The sequence below is a fragment of the Oryctolagus cuniculus genome, chromosome 17 (genome assembly GCF_051225735.1).
Source record: "Oryctolagus cuniculus isolate XC-2025 breed Fujian yellow rabbit chromosome 17, ASM5122573v1, whole genome shotgun sequence".
Lineage (NCBI taxonomy): Eukaryota > Metazoa > Chordata > Mammalia > Lagomorpha > Leporidae > Oryctolagus > Oryctolagus cuniculus.
Genome location: NC_142883.1, coordinates 43,602,736 through 43,622,302, shown reverse-complemented (window position 1 = coordinate 43,622,302; position 19,567 = coordinate 43,602,736). Strand labels below are relative to the sequence as shown.

The following is a 19,567-nucleotide window of genomic DNA, read 5'->3' as shown; positions in this document are numbered from 1 at the left end:
GTAATTTTCAAACCAGGTGTAGTTTTATGCTCATATCATTCCCCTTCTCCATAGATATTTGAGCATGTGAATAGAAAAATGCAAGTCTCTTGGTTGAAGTATAGTTAGTGTCCTTCTTTGCTCCCTCCTTTCTTCTCTCTCTTCTTTCTTCCTTCTTTCTTCTCTCCTTTCATTCTTTGTTTTTTGGTTGCCTATCCCAGAAAACCTTCAACTCTGGCCAGCTAGGCCCTTATCCTCCGTTACGTGTTTCACCACCACCAATTTGTCTATTTTAGGGCTCAGTAAATGTTTATTGCCTGATGGACTTTTAAACTTGACAGTTATCACTTGTCAATTGCAGTATTCTCCAAGACCTTGTTTATGCTAACACAGCCAGTGCCCTTTTAAAACAAATGACATTGATATATATTCACTTAGATAAATTAATGTACTCATTTTAACTGTTACTCTTGACTATATGGATAAACTCATATTTTAAAGTGTGTGATCCTAATACTGAAAAAAATAAAATGATGCTTCAGGCTTTATGCTGATACATTTTTGTCATGAGCATTAGATGAGTTAATAATGGATCACTGTATTTGGGGCATGGCACATAGTTAACACTCAATTACTATTAGATCTTGCTATTGAAAAGTACTTAGGTTCCTCTTTTCCTCTTTTTCTTGGCATTTGTTAAGTTATGATATGTTCCAGAAATCGCATGCGTGGAAATGTAAAGTGAGGGTGAGGAGGTGGGATGACAGGGATTTCGTTATCAAAGTTTGAAAACAAGAACCTCATTTCTTACAAAAAAAAAAAAAAGTGCTAAAAATGCACTAATAAGTAAGGTAGAGGAATGTGAGTCTGAAAGTAGTGTTATAAGTTTGGTATACAGGAAAGATCAGCTGGACCTCGCTTTGCATTTTCATTTATTTATTTAAAAATTCTTAATGATAGTTTACTATGTGCCAAGCATTGTTTGAGGTGTCAGAGATACAACAGTGAATAAAACAGATCTATTCCTGGACTTCATGGAGTTAAAGTCTACTAGGGGGCACAGCAGTTAACAAAGAAGGAAACAAATGAATATATAACTACACATTATTGTAAACACAATGTTCCTAGCTTTGGCCTGGTCCAGTCTCAGCCATTTTGGCCATTTGGGGAGTGAACCAGCAAATGGGTGATCTCTCTCTCTCTCTCTCTCTCTCTCTTTCTCTAACTCTGCCTTTCAAATAAATAAAATAAATCTTTAATAAAAAACCAGTGGAGTACTGGCATAAGATTAGATATAAAGACCAATGGAAGAGAATTGAGAGGATGGAAATATACCTATACACTTATGGCCAGCTGATTTTTGACAAGAATTCCAAGCCCATCCTATATGCACCCTATATTTTTTTTAAAAAAATATTTATTTATTTATTTATTTATTTTAAAAGGCTGAGTTACAGAGAGAGAGGCATCTTCCATCTGCTGGTTCACTCCCCAAATGGCAGCAATGGCTGGAGCTGCGCTGATCCAAAACTGGGAGCCTAGAGTTTCTCCCAGGTCTTGGGCTCCTCACCTATATGGGAGATCTGAAAGAAGTTCCTGGTTCATGACTTTGGACTGACCCAGCTCTAGCTGTTGCAGATATTTGGGGAGTAAATCAGCAGATGGAAGATCTCTCTCTCTCTCTCTCTAGCTCTGCCTTTCAAATTAATAAATAAATATTAAAAAGAAGAGGGAAAAATGGGCAAAGAACTTGAAAAGAAATTTCTCCAAAGAAGATGTATAAATGGCCAAGAAGCACATAAAAAGATGCCCAACCACATAGATATTAATATAGCTACAATTTAAAATATTTATTAGTTATTTACTTGAGAAACAGAGCAAGAGGCAGTTCCCATCTGCCGGTTCATTCCTCAAATGGCCACAATACTGAGGAATGGGCTGGGCCAAAGCCAGGAGACAGGAATTCCATCCAGACCTCCCATGTGGGTGGCAGGAATCCAGTCACTTGAGCCATCATCACTGCCTGCCACAGTCTGCTTTAGCAGGAAGCTAGAGTAGGAGCTAGAGCTGGACATCAAACCTAGGCACTCTGGTAACGGGACTCAGATGTTTAATCAGCATTTTAACCGTTACGGTAAACACCCACCCCAAAATAGATATAATTTAAAAAACATACAGGGGTGGGTGTTGGCACAGCAGGTTAAGCTGCTGCTCAGGATGTCTGTGTCCCACACTGGAATATCTGGTTCAAGTCCTGGTTCTTTGCTTCAAGTCCAGGTCCTTATTAATACATCTTGGGAGGCAGCAGACAATGGCTTAATTACTTGGGTCCCTACCACCCATGTGGGAGACCCAGATGCAGTTCTGAGCTCCTGACTTTGGCCTGGCCTAGCTCTAGCTGCCACAGGGAATGAACCCGAAAATGGAAGCTCTCTCTCTCTGTTTTTGTCTCTCTCAATCTCTCTCTCTCTGATACTGCCTTTCAGGTTGATGAAAATAAATAAATAAACATTGAAGAAGTGCAAATAATAATAAGTGGTGACAGAGATGTGGGGAGACTGGAGCCCTTTTATATTGCTGATGGGAATGTAAAATGGTTCAACCACTGCAGAACAGTTTGGAGATTCTCCAAAAAGTTAAACATAGAATTGTAATGTGGCCCTTAAAGAACTGAGAACTGGCATTTAGACAAATACATGTACACACATATCTGCAACAGCACTATTACCATGGCCAAAAAGTGGGAAACAGCCCAAATGTCCATCAACGTGGATAAGCAAACTATAGTATATACCAACAATGCCATTCAGCCATAAAAAGAATGAATTACTGACACACACAACAATGTGGATGAAATTTGAATAAAAGATTGTACACTGTGTGATTCTATTTATAAAAAATATTCAGAATAAAAAATTCATAGAAAGAATGAAGAGGAGAAGAGAGGGACCAACTACTTAACAGGTAGAGGGTTCCTTTTTGGGTGGTGAGAATTCTTTGGAAGATAGAAGCAGTGATTGTACAACATTGTGAATATAATACACGCCACTGAATTTTTGCTTAAAAAAAAACATGAATAGATCTTTTGAAAAGGAAGTCATATGCCATCCCTTTGGTGGTTTAAGATGAAGTTGAAGAGCCGGTTTGGATCACAGCAGGAAGGGGTTTGGAATTAGTCTTCATGGGATGCTAAATCATATTCAATCAAAAGCTATTTGTTATGAATGACCATTATCTCAGGAACTAGAAATGCAGACTAACAGCTTTTCTCTCTGTAACAGAGCAGGTCAGAAGGTTACGTGAAGGAACACAGACTGGGCACCAGGGATAGCAGGTTGATGGATGCTCACTGACATCAGCGTAGGCTGACCTAACTCACCCTTCTTGACTGTGATGGCTTTGCCAACAGTCTGTGATGCTCAGGGTCCCTCAGAGATGGGCACTATCAACCCTTGCTTCAGTGACTTTCTTTTGTCCATGTTATCTTTTTGTTTTTAAAGATTTATTTATTTATTTGAAAAGCAGAGTTACAGAGAGGCACAAAGAGAGAGAGAGTGAGAGAGAGAGAGAAAGAAAGAGATCGTCTATCCACTAGTTCACTCCCCACATGGCCACAATGACCAGAGCTGGGCTGATCTGAAGCTGGGAGCCAGGAGCCTCTTCTGCGTCTCCCATGGGGATGCAGGGGCCCAAACACTTGGGCCATCTTCCACTGCTTTCCCAGGCCATAGCAATGAGATGGATTCGAAATGGAGTAGCCAGGACTTGAACTAGCACCCATACTGGATGCTGCCACTGCAGGCTACGCCATAGCACTGCCCCTGTCCATGTTCTCTTGATTGGCCAACCTTTTCTTTCCTCTGCACCACCCATCCACTCAACTTGACACGTCCTTTAGACTTGGTAATACCTTCGATTATGCATAGGAGCCACTCCTGTTTTCTTCAGGTGGTTTATGCATATGTCTGATCCCATTCATTAAATATTTTTAAAATTTTTTATATATCTGGGAGGCAGAGAGACAGAGAGAGCTCATCTGCTGGCTCACTGCAACTGCTCCTAGCTTGGGCCAGAGCCTGGAGCTGGGAGCTGCTAACTCAGTTTAGGTCTTTACATAGGTGGCCAATGCCCAGTTACTTGAGCCATTACTACTGCCTTCCAAGGTCTGCTTTAGCAGAAAGCTGGAGTCAGGAGCAGAGCCAGGTATCAGACCCAAGCACTCTGACATGGGACATGGGCGTCTTAACTGCTAGGCTAAACTCCTGCCCCTGTTATCATATTTACATCCAAGTTGTGTGTGTGTGTGTGTGCACGTGTGTGTTAGTGAGTACTTTATAGACTCCATGTAGTCACAAAGCAACAGAAACGGTTGGGTAATTCTCAGTTCAGTGCTTATCAATTAGTACTAGAGGCAAGGGTATTGTGGAAGTGGAAAGGGCAGTGAATTAAAATCACCCAGGGAGTTTTCTGAACTTTGTATGGTTGACCTCCTGCCCCTCTGCCAATTCCAATAGACTAGATGGTTGGGGTGGGTGGAATGGACAAGCATGAATATTTTGGATATGTTTCACTGGTGATTCTGAAAAACCTTTCTCCTCCTCACCCCTCCTTGTAAAAACTAGCATGTATCCAAGGAAGCATGAACTCTGGGTAAGAATTTGACACCATAGACCAATAGCAAAGGAACTGTGACTTTAATCTATGGATCCAGAGCCCAGCTGCTTTTGAAGAGATAGTGAACTCCCTGGATGCTGCTCCATCAGGCAGGTCTTTGCCACTCTTCTTGTTTCAGAACCACCCACCTCCTCAAGGCTTGCTTTCTCAGGAAAGGCACTTACCCACCAGAGGGTGGGAAAAAAGAGGACTGACGGAAGTAGGAGCTGCAAGGCATAAAGGATTATCTGCCACCTGCTGATTGATTCTGCTCCTTTGCAGCAAAGACTGACACTAAGCGTCTTTCAAATGGGAAGCAAAGGGTGAGTGAATTCACAACCACTTTTGTGGTAGTGGAGAGAAAAGGCTGAACTTCCTTTAGGAATGGTCAAATCCCCCCAGGCCACTTGGAATCTATGCTGGCAAGATAAGCAAAATGCAATGCCAACTTCAAATTACTCCAATTGCAGATGTCATTGCTTGTCAGTGGAGATGATCCTCTTCCACGGGAGATTAGGAAGATGAGATCAGAAGGAACTGGTATTTCTCTGGCATTCGAACAGCATTGAGTTGGCTTGATTTTTGAGTCTGGACAACAGGAAGACATGAGTGATTTTTAGTGATGGAATTAAAGTCTGTCAGCATGTCAGTAGGATGCTTCAGAACAGGTGACCAGAGCATGTTTGGTGGCAGTTAAGAACTGGCCCTGTCTCAGCCCTTTTCCCTTAGTCTCTCTTCCTTGAAGCAAAGACCATACCACAGGCGTCACCCTGACAGGTGGCCGACTCAACACAGCCTGGAGTGATTAAGTGCTTTAGAATTGCAGCTTCCCAAATGGGCTGATTCCTTTGGCAGATACAGCCAGGTGTGGCAGCCTGCTCTCAAGCCAAGCACAAATCAGAAAGGGTTTGTTTTTTGCTGGGTTTGATTCATAATGTAGTTTGTAAACTGGCCAGATACAGCCTACAGTCTTTTTTTTTTTTTTTCTGTTCGACATGATTTTTTCAAAATTTAATTTGGACCAGTGTTTGTAAATGCTAGTGTCTGTTCCCCCTCTCCCTCTAGACAGTTTGCCTTGGCTGCCAGCACTCACACTGCACATGGATGTGCTCTTACACCTAGGGCCATCTGACCTCAGACCTCCTTTGGTGTGCAGGCAGCTGCCAACGTGTCCTGGACCACTTAAAACCCAAGGGAGGAAGCATCAGACATGTATGGAGAAAAGCCAGAGCACCCACAAGTGCAAACCCCTTCCAGTTGTATTAGAGAAAATGCATGGGAAGTTCCCTGGAGATAAATTGGAAGTCATCCTGGGAAATCCATGTCTACCAGATGGTGGAGAGTATAGCGGCTGCTCTGTAATAATAATGCAGAAGTGGTTAGCATTGATCCCCGAGGAGACAGTCACCTCCCACTCTCAGTTCATTCTTAGGCTCATTGAATAGTCCTAATACAGCAGTTCTCAACTGAGGTGAGCCAGCTGGCATTGAGAAAGTGTCTCTGGTATTGACACATGCCACTACACTTTCTGATTGAGAATCTCTGTCTAACCAGTCCCTACTGCTGTGGAATCATTTCCTAGGGACGATAGCTCCTCCTTCAGAACCACACCTTGGCTCTGAGTGCCTGAGAATTTTCTAACTAAAGGCAGAAGGGTTAAACCTATGGCTTATTAAACTCATGGGGAGGAGCTGGTGCTGTGGAGTAGCAGGTGAAGCTGTCGCCTGCAGTGCCAGTATCCCATATGGGCACCGGTTGGAGTCCTGGCTGCTCCACTTCCAATCCGGCTCTCTGCTATGACCCAAGTCCTTGGCCCCTGCACCCATGTGGGAAGACTCAGAGGAAGCTCCTGGCTCCTATCTTCGGATCAGCACAACTCCTGCAGTTGCAGTCAATTGGAGAGTGAACCAGCAGATGAAAGACCTTTCTCTCTCCCTCTCTGCCTCTCCTTCTCTCTCTGTGTAACTCTGACTTTCAAATAAATAAATAAATCTTTAAAAAAGAAGCTGGGTCATCTGAATACTCTCAGGAACTCTCAACCAGGGCTATTCTGCCAGGTAGCAGAATATCAGAGCGCTGATGTCAGCCCAGGACTCGGTTCACAGAAGAAAGTCCCCAATTTAAAAAGCTGAAGACAACTTGCAGCTTTGACATTTTGGCATTATACGGTAAAATGTAAGACTCTGCTCCATGTGTTAGTGTATATCTGTGTTAGCTCAGTTCCCTTAATCAGAGCAAAAACAACTCCCCTGTCAACAGTTGTTATTCTCCTCTTTCCATATCCATGCCTGTCTTTGAGGGAGAAGAGAGATAATTGTTTAAGCTACATATCCTCAAAATAAGGCTAAAGGTCAAGCCCCTCTCCCAAACGTGTCCTTAACCCCTTGATAATTTGTGAAAAGCCGTGATAGCTATGTAAGCATTTTCTAAGATGTGGAAAATAAAACCAGAGAGAACACAACTATGAAAGATATTTCCAACCCAGTAGGACCTCATTAAGGAACTTTAAAAAGTTACACTGTTGGCAAAACATAAACTTTATGTAAGAATCAGCCTCATTAGACAACAATATTTCCTAAAAAGTTGGCTTGGCATTGTGGCGTAGCAGATAAAGCCTCCACCTGTGATGCTGGCATCCCGTATGAGTACTGGTTTGTGTTCTGGGGTTGCCCTACTTCTAGTCTAGCTCCCTGTGAATGGCCCAAGAAAAGCATCAGAAGAGGGCCCAAAACCCAGAAGAAGCTCCCGGCTCCTGGCTTCAGCCTGGCTCAGCCCTGGCTAATGTGGCCACTTTGTGAGTGAAACCAATGGATGGATCTCTCTCTCTCTCTCTCTTTCTCTCTCTCTATTCCTCTCTCTCTGTAACTCTGACTTCCAAATAAATAAATCTTTTTTAAAAAGTTGAAGTCAGTGACGTAGGTTTATAAAATGTATTTATCTGAGTAGATTTTAAAAACTACTGTCTAATCTGCTTTATTTTTTAATCAGGTACCTTCTGATATGCCAGATTTAAGGGCTTAAAAGTTGTGACAAGGGCTGGCACCGCGGCTCAATAGGCTAATCCTCCGCCTTGCAGCGCCGGCACACCGGGTTCTAGTCCCAGTCAGGGTGCCGGATTCTGTCCCGGTTGCCCCTCTTCCAGGCCAGCTCTCTGCTGTGGACAGGGAGTGCAGTGGAGGATGGCCCAAGTGCTTGGGCCCTGCACCCGCATGGGAGACCAGGATAAGTACCTGGCTCCTGGTTTCGGATCAGTGTGGTGCGCCGGCCGCAGCGCACCAGCCGTGGCGGCCATTGGAGGGCGAACCAACGGCAAAAAGAGGAAGACCTTTCTCTCTGTCTCTCTCTCTCACTGTCCACTCTGCCTGTCAAAAAAAAAAAAAAAAAAAAAAGTTGTGACAAGAAGAACAAGAAAGGCAGGGATCTCTTGATCAGAACCATGGCAGATTGTAGATTCCAGGATTAGAGTTAGGGCAGGCCTGGGGAAGGAGCTGTCCACTCACCTGGTGCTGACGACCCCAACAGTTACTGCAGTGAGGCTACAGGAAGAAGTAGTGTATGAACAACTGTGGAGTCCTGGGAAAGCATTAACTAGTGAACAGGGTTGAGGGTATTCCTGGATAAGAATGAAATGCGTCTGAATCAGCTAAGGCAATCAAATCTTGCTGTCCTTGTTCTGTCCATATGCAGAATATGACTCACAGACATCGTCAGGGCATGGAGATATCACAACCCATGAATCTCACAAAGGGCATGTGATACAAAACTAACAGTCATTGAGCACACAATTGCCTCTGTTATGCTCTTTAATTCAATCACACATTTAATTTTTTCTTGGTTGTTCCACATTTATTGAAAATATGACAGCAAAGCAGAAAGGTTCAAATGGCTCCACATAGTATTTTGAAATTCATCCCAGCTGTAGGCTGAGTGACCTGCAGGTTGGACAGCCTGCCGAAGTCCAAAAGCTTCAGCATTTCCTTAGTGTCAGGGTCTACTTCAGTGATCTCCTGACCCAGGGCTGAGACCTCAGGAACAATAGTTGTCTCTCCTCTCTCCTCCTCCTCCTGCAGTTTGATGGAGATGCCTCTCACAGGGCCTCTCTGAATCCACTTCATCAGGTGTGTGACACACCTGTGTTCTTGTTGCTGCGCTTCTTGCTAGGGATGATGGTGATCTCCTTGCATATGTGCTTGTTGGTGTGGAAGTTGTTGCCCAGGCAGGTATAGTACTTCTCATTGATGACCTGGGCTACTTTTTAAACGGTTTTGATGTGAACACAGCCCATGTTGACGGGTCCTGAGTGAAAGAGGACTCATTTAATCTTAAGAGACAGGTATAATTATCCCCATTTGAAGCTGGGGAAACTAAGACTTGGAAATTTACCCTATGTCACATAGCTAATGTATGACATGTGTCCAGTTCCCAAGTTTGTATCCTTTTGCTATGTGAAATTACCTAGAATGAAAGCCAAGACCTGTGCAGTCATGCCTAGTGGATGGAAAGGAGGTGGCCCTGGGAAATCAGATTCAGGAAGCAAGAATTTAGGAGAGAATCTGAAGACACCATGTTACTTCCTCACCTCTTTTCTGTCTCAGATGGGCATCCAGGTGAAAATAATGCTCACCTTCTTCCCCAAACAGGAAACCATCCTTTGTAGTTACTAACAAGATGCTTACCAGTGAGACCACCTGTGCCAGTAAGGGAAGGTAATCTCAATTATTATACCCTTCCCCAAACAGGGAGCACTACAGGTATTTAATATATCCCAAATGAACCCATTCCTTGCCTTGTCTTTATCTCAACTGTTTCACTGAACTAACTTGTAAACCCAAGATCCACATTTTTTTTGTTTTGTTTTTTTTTTTTTGTTTTGTTTTTTTGTTTTTTGTTTTTGACAGGCAGAGTGGACAGTGAGAGAGAGAGACAGAGAGAAAGGTCTTCCTTTGCCGTTGGTTCACCCTCCAATGGCCGCCGCGGCCGGCGCACCGCGCTGATCCGATGGCAGGAGCCAGGATCCAGGTGCTTTTCCTGATCTCCCCTGGGGTGCAGGGCCCAAGCACCTGGGCCATCCTCCACTGCACTCCCTGGCCACAGCAGAGAGCTGGCCTGGAAGAGGGGCAACCGGGACAGAATCCGGCGCCCCAACCGGGACTAGAACCCGGTGTGCCAGCGCCGCTAGGCGGAGGATTAGCCTAGTGAGCCGCGGCGCCGGCCCCAAGATCCACATTTGATGCCCTCTTCACTCTTGTTCTCCTAACCCTACCAAGATCTACTGGTCAGTGCTATGTCCATACAGCTTATAATTCTTCCATGTCTCTCACTGGCTTCCACTGTCCTGGTTCGGGTCATCATCAGCTCTTCCTAAACTATTGTAGTAGATGTCTACCTTGCCTCCAACATTTTCTCCCACAAATCTGTCGAGACAATCCAAAATGCAAAGCTAGCCATGTATTTCCCTACATTTAACATACTAATCATGGTGTATTGAAGAGTAAGAGCTCTGGAGCCAGACTACATGATATGAATCCCATTTGATGTGTAATTCTGCACAGGTTACCAACCCTCCTATAACTTTGTCATTGTATTTGTAAAATAGAGATAATAATGGTGGCTACTTCAAAGGTTGTCATTGAGGACTAAATAAAATAGTACTTGCTACTGCCTCATTTCTCTGGTCCTTTTTACAGAAATCTACCTGAAAGAATTGTCTGTACTTATTTTCTCATTTTTTTCTTTTCTTTGCTTTTATTTTTATTAATTTTTTTATTGGGGCAAGGATTTGGGGCAGTGATTAAGATGCCACTTTGTATGCTCATGTCTAAATTGGAGTTCCTGAGATTGAGTCCCCGTTTTGCTTTCAATTTAAGCTTCCTTACAATGTGTGCCCTGGGAGGCAGCAGGTGATGGTTCAAGTATTTAGGTCCCTGCCACCCCATATCCCAGCTTCAGCCTGGCTCAGCTCTTGCAGGCATTTGGTAAGTGAACCAGCAGTGAAAGATCTTGCTCTCTCTCTCAGTCTTTGTCTCTCTCTCTGTCTCTCGGACTTTTAAATTAAATATTAACAAAAACAATTTTAAGTCTTTTTATTATACACATTTCAAACATACACAGAAGAGAAAATGGCTTAATATATTCCTACATGTCTGTCTTCCAAGTGTCAATAATTATCAGTTTGTGACCAATCTTTTTTTTTATCTCTCACCCTGCCTTGCAAAATTTTGCAGCAAATCCCAAATATCTAATTTCATTTAAAGATATTTCAATATGTATTTCTAAAGGATATGAACACTCTACCAAAAAAGACCTACAACACTATGTCACATCCTAAAAATAATAGTGATTCTTTAAAATAATCAAATGTCCAGTCAGTGAATTTTCAATTATTTCAAATCTCGGGCTTTTTTTTCAATTTGCTCATTTGAATCAAGACATAAATAAAGGTCATTATTATAATTTGCTAATTTACCTTTAAATTTCTTTTAGTCTATAGGTTCTTTCTCCATCTCTTTTTTTCATTTTTGCAATGTTTTTGTTGAAAAACCAGACTATTTTTCCTGGAGACTTTCCCATAGACTAATTTCCTGACTGCATCCCTGTGGTGTGGCTAAATGGATTCTTCTCTCCCTGTGGTTTTTGTAAGTTGATAGTTAGATCTGGAGGCTTAATCAGATTTAGATTCCTTTGTATTCAGGAGCACACAGTGTCTTTTCATAGTGCCATTGGTGAGCTTTGTGGAGATCCACTCAATTCACTGGGAGCTGCAAAACAATGAGATTCTCTTGTCCTTTCCTTGTTTGCAAAGCGAATGCTTCTAATAAGAAATTTCTTTTCATTGATTTTTGGTTACCCTGAAGAAAAAGAGGATAAGTGCTCGATCTTCCCACTTTACTTACTAATTTTCAAGACAAGGAATTGGTTCACTCCCATTTTCTTCTAGACACACTGTAGTCAGGATTTCACCCCACCACACCACTAAAGCTGCTTTTTCTGGCATCACTAATGAACTCTGTGTTGCTAAAATCAAAGGCCAGTTCTCATTCCTCATACTGATCCGCTAGCAGCATTGAACATGGAAGGTTAACCTCTCCTTCTTGAAACACATTTCCTCTTGTGGCTTCGAGGACCCCATGGTCTCCCAGTTTTTATTTTATCTCATTGACCCCCTCTTTTCAGTCTCCCCTGCTGGCTACTCCTCATCTCCTCCAATTCTTTTGATGGAACACCCCAGAATTGGCTTTAAAATTCTTTCTAGACAGACTCAACTTCCTTAGATTTCTCTTCCAGTCTTACTAAAATACTGTGCTTGTAACTATTCCCATATTGCTATCTCCAACCCAAACACCAACCTCAAACTCCACCTGCATATGCAACTACCTACTGGATATCTCTACTTAAACTTAACCTGTCTGAAATCTAATTTCCAATTTCTCCTAAAATCAGATCTGTTTACATCCTTCCCCATCTTAGTTAACAGTAGCGCCTTTCCAATTGCTTTGGTTAAAATTCTTTGGGTGAGGCAGATGTTTGGTGCAGAGGTTCCACTTCTGCTTCGGATGCCTCCATCCCATATCTCAGTACATAGGTTTGAGTCCTGGCTCTGCTCCTGATTCCAGTTTCCTGCTTATTCACATCATGGGAGGCAACAGATGACGGCCCAAAGTACTTGGGTCCCTGCCACCCATGTTGCAGATTCAGATTGAGCTCTGGGCTTCTGGCTTTGCCTTGGGCCAGCCCCAGTTTTTGCAGGCTTTTGGGAAGTGAACCAGCAGACAGGAGATTCTCTCTCTCTCTCTCTTGGAGTTTCAAATAAATAAAATTAAATAAATAAAAATGTTAGGGGCAGGTGTTGTGGCACAGTGGGTTAAACTGCTCCTTGGGATCCAGGCTCCCCTCTGCTGTCTTCTTGCATCTCGTTCCTCCACTGTTACGTAATCCCACAACGTGTACTCTGTATTATTCGCCTCACTGGTTTTGTCGGTTTTCTGCCCCCACTTGAGTGTAAGCTGCGAGACAGCTTGATTTCGTTTTGTTCACTGCTGTAGCCTAGAGTCCAGAGCAGATCCCAACAGGTGGTGGTACTCCAGGGATGGGGCTCCGAGGGTGTGCAAACAGGGCAGATGCTCAGGGCCTGCTCTTAGAAGAGGAGGCCCTGCACTGGGAGGTTAATGCTCTTGAAATTCACAAGCAGCTGATCTTTGAATCTGTGTTTTATTAAAGGAAGCCTGAGAGGACAAGGGAGCATGCTCTTGGCCTGGCACCCCCGGCACATGGAATCCTGCCTTTGCTGCCCCCACCTTTTCCACCTGTCTGCTTCCATGCCTCTTCTAGCAACTGCTGCCACCCTCTGCCCGTAGGGGCCTGCGGCATGGACCAGGGAGGTCAGAGTGGAGCGTCCATGTGATCCTGGCGCTAGGTGCCCGTGAGGAGTCTCCACTTGCCCTGCCGGTATGGCCGCGCTCCAGGAATACAACACTAAACAGCAAACAAAACATTCTGTGACAGGTGGATTGAGAGTCCGTGGAAGAAAGCAAAAAGCTTCTTCCTGCTCTGCACAAGCGGCCCGGCATCTTCACTGTGCCCTGAAAAATTCCACCTGCACATCATCTCACCCGCCCTGTGAGGCTCAATAAATATTTGTGGAAAGAAAGAATGAATAATATATGTGAAGCTCTTAGAAGCACCTGGCATGTGGTAAACGTTCAATAGACGTTAGCTATTATCGGCTCTCGCCTTATTAATGGCCATTTCTTGTTTCGAGTTTAACACTCAAGTTACATCCAGCCATAGTTTTCTCCGCACTTTGTGGTGTTCCTGGCACATGGGCCTTTGCTTATTCTCGTCTCTGCTGCGAATTCTCAGCTCTTGCCCTTCTCCGTGGCTACCAGCAGACTCGGATGTTCCTTCCTTCTATGACTCCTCCCCACTGTGCACGCTTAGCATTCTTTTTTTTTTTAATTTCTTTATTTTTTGACAGGCAGAGTGGACAGTGAGAGAGAGAGACAGAGAGAAAGGTCTTCCTTTGCCGTTGGTTCACCCTCCAATGGCCGCCGCAGCCGGCGCACCGCGCTGATCTGATGGCAGGAGCCAGGTATTTATCCTGGTCTCCCATGGGGTGCAGGGCCCAAGGACTTGGGCCATCCTCCACTGCACTCCCGGGCCACAGCAGAGAGCTGGCCTGGAAGAGGGGCAACTGGGACAGAATCCAGTGCCCTGACCGGGACTAGAACCCGGTGTGCCGGCGCCGCTAGGCGGAGGATTAGCCTAGTGAACCGCGGCGCCAGCAGCATTCTTTTTTTAACAGGTGCAGGGGCCCAAGGACTTGGGCCATCTTCCACTGCTTTCCCAGGCCATAGCAGAGAGCTGGATAGGGAGTGGAGCAGTCCGGACTCAAACCGGCACCCATATGGGATGCTGGCGCTTCAGGCCAAGGCATTAACCCACGGTGCCACAGTGCCAGCCCCTCGCTTAGCATTCTTGTTCCTCCGTAAGGCTCAGTCCTTCCAAAGTGGATCTGTGGCCGAGCTTCATCCAAAGGTGGCCTTCGGAATGTGGCTGTGCCCTGGGCCACTCTAGGTATTTGTTTGGCAAGGATGAGCTCCCTCCCTAACTCTGTGATCCCTGAGGTGAGCGGTAGCTCTGTCTTGGTCTCAAGGGTTCCAGCAGGCAGGAACTTGCCTGAACTTCAGCCCCCTACTGGTACCCATCCTAGTGGCTCTAACGGACAGTTCGTCCTGTAGCATCAGAGCCTTGTGCATCTCTTTGGTGTGCCTGCTTTTTCACCTCTCTGAGCTGCAGTATCTTCAGGTGGGAATAAGAGTGTGCATCTGGCGGCACTGTTGAGAAGCTGAGATAAAGAACGCCAGCCCCCAGGAGGAGCGCAGACAGCGTTTGCTCCCTCCTCTGCCAAGTGCGTTGTCAGCTCTGAACCTAGGACCTGCCCGTCGGCCCAGGCCTCCGGGTTTCCAGGCTGCAGTGAGCAAGTGGAAGCTGCTGGAGCGCCAGCCTGTGTGGCACACTGATCCTGCCTCACAGTTGCTAGCCACTATCTCCCCAGTAGGTCCTCTTGGCCTCAAAGAGGGGGAGAAAAAAAAATCATTGTTTTGGTTCAAGTGTGATAAACAGTGATTGACAGGCCTGCAAAAGAAGCTGTTGAATAACAAGAAAAAAGCTTCTAATTATTCCCCTTAACCTGTCTGTTCTCCTGTCTGCTCAATTCATCCGTTGACAACCGCCTTTCCTCCTGCTTTAACTATTCAGGAATAAATTATTTTGAAGAAGTGTGTTTTCCAATAAATGTGTTAAGGCTAAAATGTTGACATCTGGGAAATTCTCTCTACACTGAGCCCGAGCTCCACCACCTTCCCCCAGGAGCCGAGGAAGTGCTTCTGCCGGGGAAGCGTCAGTGACTGCAGCCAACAGGGCGCTCAGGGCCATGAGGGAGACACCTGCTTAGGGTCCGACATCCTTTGCAATTAGCTGCGTGACCTTGGGGCCAAGCCTGACCTCTGGAAACACAGTCTCTTCATCTGTAAAATGGGCATACCCTACGTGCTTCTTGGACTAATGGACAGAAAAGCACTTTGGAAATGCAAAGAACTGTTATTATTTTTTTAACGTGGTGCTTAAAATACTGATCAATCCAGTGGGGGAGGGGGAACTATGGACTTTGGGCTGGTCACCCTCATTCCAGCCCTTGGGACTCCATCTCAGGCAGGGTTGGCTGTATAAGTCTTCGCATCTCTGTGGTGGAGGGAGAGGGAGAGGGAGAGGGAGAGGGAGAGGGAGAGGGAGAGGGAGAGAGAGAGAGAGAGCGAGCCAGTGGTTTCCCAGGGACACTCCTGGGACCTGGGGATACGGAGGAAGGGAGGCAGAGGAAGATTCGTGGGAGGGAGAGGAAGGGGTGTTGGAAAGCAGGATTTTAATGTGGGGGCTCTGAGGTCCAGGTTTGGGGGCCTTTCTCACCTCTGCCCCATTACTTGTTCAGCTTCTCCCTCCATCAATCACTGTCACTCAATCCACGGGGCGGCCTCACTTGGTAGTGACCCCACATGACCTGCGTGAAGTCTTCACACAGGAAGCCTGAACCTGGAGGGTGGCCCCGCCCTAGTCCCGGAGTCAGCGGGCGGGAGTTGGGCTACCAGCCGAGTCCCAGTCCTCACGCAGGGACCGGAGCCTTAGACACCACAGGGCTGAGCGCTTACTCTGTGCCAGGCAGGGGCCGCGGGGGGCCTTCCTGTCCCTCCAGCTCTGCGGCGCTGCAGCCTGGGGAGATAGAACTCCTCCATGGCTGGGATTTATGCTCCCAGGGCCGAATCAGCCTCCAGGCTCCTCTGCCCTCCCTGCGTGGCCTCCCTTTTCCGTCAGACCCTTCCAGAAGTGAACTCCAGCACATTTTTTCCTGCAGGTTCATGGCAAGCATGTTTCCCGTCAGCAGGCACGTGGCCGTGGGCTGGTCTGGGGCGGAGAGGAGTCAGGGTCACCACGGCGCAGCTGACTTCCTCTTTCCCTCTCCTATCTCCCCTGCTCTTCCGCCATCTCCACCCCTCCCCCCCATTTCCCTCTCGCTTCTCTGTCTCCTGATCCTGGCTTGCTCTGAAACTTCTGTTACCACCTTCTCTCTGGTTATGAAAAGTAGTTGCCAAGTGCAGCTGCAGCGTGGTATCCTAGACTGGATCCTGGGACAGAAGAGTGACATTCCTGGGAAAACACGGGGAGGCAGCATTGGGTGCAGGAGTTAAGATAGGACGCCCGCATCCCACATCCCATGTCTGAGTCCTGTGTTGAAGTCCAGCTCCACTCCCTATTCCAGCTTCCTGCTAATGCAGACCCTGGGAGGTAGCAGTAATGGCTCAAGTACTGGCAGCGTGGCATAGTGGTCCCTGCCCCCCACCAGGGAGACCTGGACTGAGTTCCCAACTTCTGGCTTCAGCTTTGCCTGCCCCCCAGCTAATGCAAGCATTTGGGAGAGTGAACCAATAGATGGAAGATCTCTGTCTCTGTATCTCTGCCTTTCAAATAAATAAATAAAAATGAAAACAAAACAGATGAGAGCTAAACAAAAAGTCTATGTTGTAGTTAATAGTCTATGCCATGTTACTTTGTCAGTTTTGGCAAATCTGCCACGTAAGATGTTAATATTAGAGGAATCTGGGTGAAAGTTATAAAGGAATTATCTTGGTTATCTTTGCCACTTTTCTGTAAATGTAACATTTTTTACAAGACAAAAATCTATTTTTGAAAAAAAAGTACTTTGTCTTCTTTGATGATGTCTCAGCCCCGTGCCCCGGGGGCCCCTCCTACCCTGAGCTCACTCAGAATTTCCGGGGTCAACTCTTAAGGCAGTTCAATTTTCTCTGCATGGCTTCACGTGTCCATTAGCTCACTTCGTCTGCACAGTAGCCTCAGTGGCAGGAATTGTTACTTCTAATTTCCAGTCTGGAAATCGAGGCTCATGGTGGTGAAGCTGAGGCACAGTAAGCAGTCAGGACAGAATTTGAATCCAGATTCTGATGCTAAAGTCATTATCTTACATCCCCTTTTCTTTGGGGATGTGTTGTACTCTTCCATTAGAGTTGTTTTTTTTTTTTTTTTTTAAAGATTTATTTATTTATTCGAGAAGCAGAGCTATAGACAGAGAGCGGTAAAGACAGAGATCTTCCATCCAATGGTTCACTCCCCAAATGGCTGCAACAGCAAGAGCTGAGCCAATCCAAAGCCAGGAGCCTGAAACTTCTTCTAGGTCTCCCATGTGGGAGCAGGGACCCAACCACTTGGACCATCTTCCACTGCTTTCCCCGGCACACTAGCAGGGAGCTGGATCAGAAGAGGAGCAGCCAGGACTCAAACTGGCCCCCTTATGCACCACAGGCAGAGGCTTAACCCACTATGCCACACTGCCAGACCCTTTCAACAGCATTTAAATTCCTTTACAAATCAAGTTCTCCTGACAACCATGTTAAGTGGATCCGTGCATCCTGTCCACCGCATCATTAAGTCAATCAACATTTATTGAGCATAGTTTCCTGTATGCTGGCTGTACAGTAGGTGCTAACATTCCAGAAAGAAATGACAGGATTCCTGCCTTCAAGGGGCTTCAGTCTGGCAGAGGAGATGAACAGGAAAACAACATCAAAGCAATGAGACAAGTCCAGCTATCAAAAGGTGGGGGCTTAGGAAGAAAGGGGTCACACATACCTGGGGTTCTTGGAAAGGTTTTATGGAGGAAGCAAGGTGTAGGGCACTGCAGACCAAGGAAGCAGCTGGAGCAAAGGCAGGGAAGTGTAAAAGAATATTCAGCGGTGTCAGGTCTGTGACCCGCAGGGGATGCAGGCTGCCTGTGAGATGGTTGTGGGGGAAGAAGTCAGAGCACAAAGCCAGGTCCTGGGGGGTGGGGTGGGGGCTCAGGCCATACTAAGATTGACTTTGTCCCATAGTTGATGATGGAGGGGCAGGGATGGTTTCTAAGGAAGACGTGGGGTGGGCATTTGCACAGTAGTGATGGTACTGCTTAGGATACCCAGCTCCCACTTTGAAGTGCCTGGGTCTGAGGCTCTGCTCTGCTTCTTATCCAGGTTCACGCTAATGCACACCCTGGGAGAGAGCAGGTGGTGCCTCAAGTGCTTGGGTCCCTGCCATCCATGGGAGACTCAGGCTGGACTCTGGACTCCTGGCTTTGGCCTGGCCTAGCCCCAGCTGTTGTGGGTATTTGGGAAGTGAATCAACAGATGGAATAATGTCTGTTTCTGCCTCTCTCTCTCTCCCTTTCTAATCAATATAAATAAATATATAAATAAATAAAGCAAGTTTTTAAAAAAACGAAAACAAGAGAGTGACACGGGTGGATCTTGGGGAATCTGGCTGCTAGTGATGGGGGGGAAGGACTGAAGGAGCAGGACCAGAGGCAGGAGAATGGTTCAGATGCTGCAGTAAGCCAGACTCTATGGGGTCCTCAGCTGGGAAGGTGGCGGTGGGAATGAAGAGGGAATAAATATAAGAGAAGATGGTAATTCCATGCTGGCCCCAAATTTGAAGTTCCCCTCGACTCTGCTCTCCGTCCCTCCCCTCCGCCCCCGCCTTACTCCTCTTGTCCAATTCATTGACAAATTCTATAGACTCCACCTTCAACAAATAGGACCTGGCCACTTCTCAGCACCTTTCCCGTGCCCACCCTGCACCAACCCACCGACGGCTGTCACTTGGTTGAGTGCAGGGATCCCCTAGCCATTCTCTCCTCCTTCCTTGCTCTACATGGCAGCCAGGAGCATCCTTCAGAAGAAAAAGGACATCGTCTTGCTCCTCGGCTCACAGCTGTGGCTTCCCATATTGTGCACAGCGGTCTGCGAGGCTCCAAATGCTGCGGGAGAGAGACAGAAACAGAGAGAAAGGTCTTCCTTCCTTCCATTGGTTCACTCCCCAAATGACCGCCACTGCTGGCACGTTGCGCCAATCCGAAGCCAGGAGCCAGGTGCTTCTCCTGGTCTCCCATGGGGTGCAGGGCCCAAGCACTTGGGCCATCCTCCACTGTACTCCAGGCCACAGCAGAGAGCTGGACTGGAAGAGGAGCAACTGGGACAGAATCCGGCGCCCCAACTGGGACTAGAACCCAGGGTGCCAGTGCCTCAGGCGGAGGATTAGCCTAGTGAGCCATGGCGCTGGCTGAACACACCGCTCCTTGTTCATCACACTCAAGCCACGTTGGCATCTCCACCGCCGTTCCAGCCATCGAGCCTGTCTGGGTGTCAGGGCTGCTGTGCTTTCTCGTCCCCTACCTGGGAGGCTCTTCCTCCGGTACTGCGAGCCCCCTCCCTTCCTTTGTTCAGATCTCTTCTTGAATGTCACCTCATCACATGGGCCTTCCTTGGCTGCCCTATATTTAAAAAATAGCGCTCATCACTCATTATCCTTTTTCCTCGTTTTGTTCTTCTTCAGAGCACCT

General features: G+C 46.4%; 1 pseudogene; it reads right to left on the bottom strand.

The window, feature by feature from the left end:
* Window positions 1-8,510: 8,510 nt before the first annotated feature.
* LOC100349856 (small ribosomal subunit protein eS17 pseudogene) lies at window positions 8,511-8,917 on the bottom strand (annotated as a pseudogene).
* Between the last annotated feature and the right edge of the window lie 10,650 nt (window positions 8,918-19,567).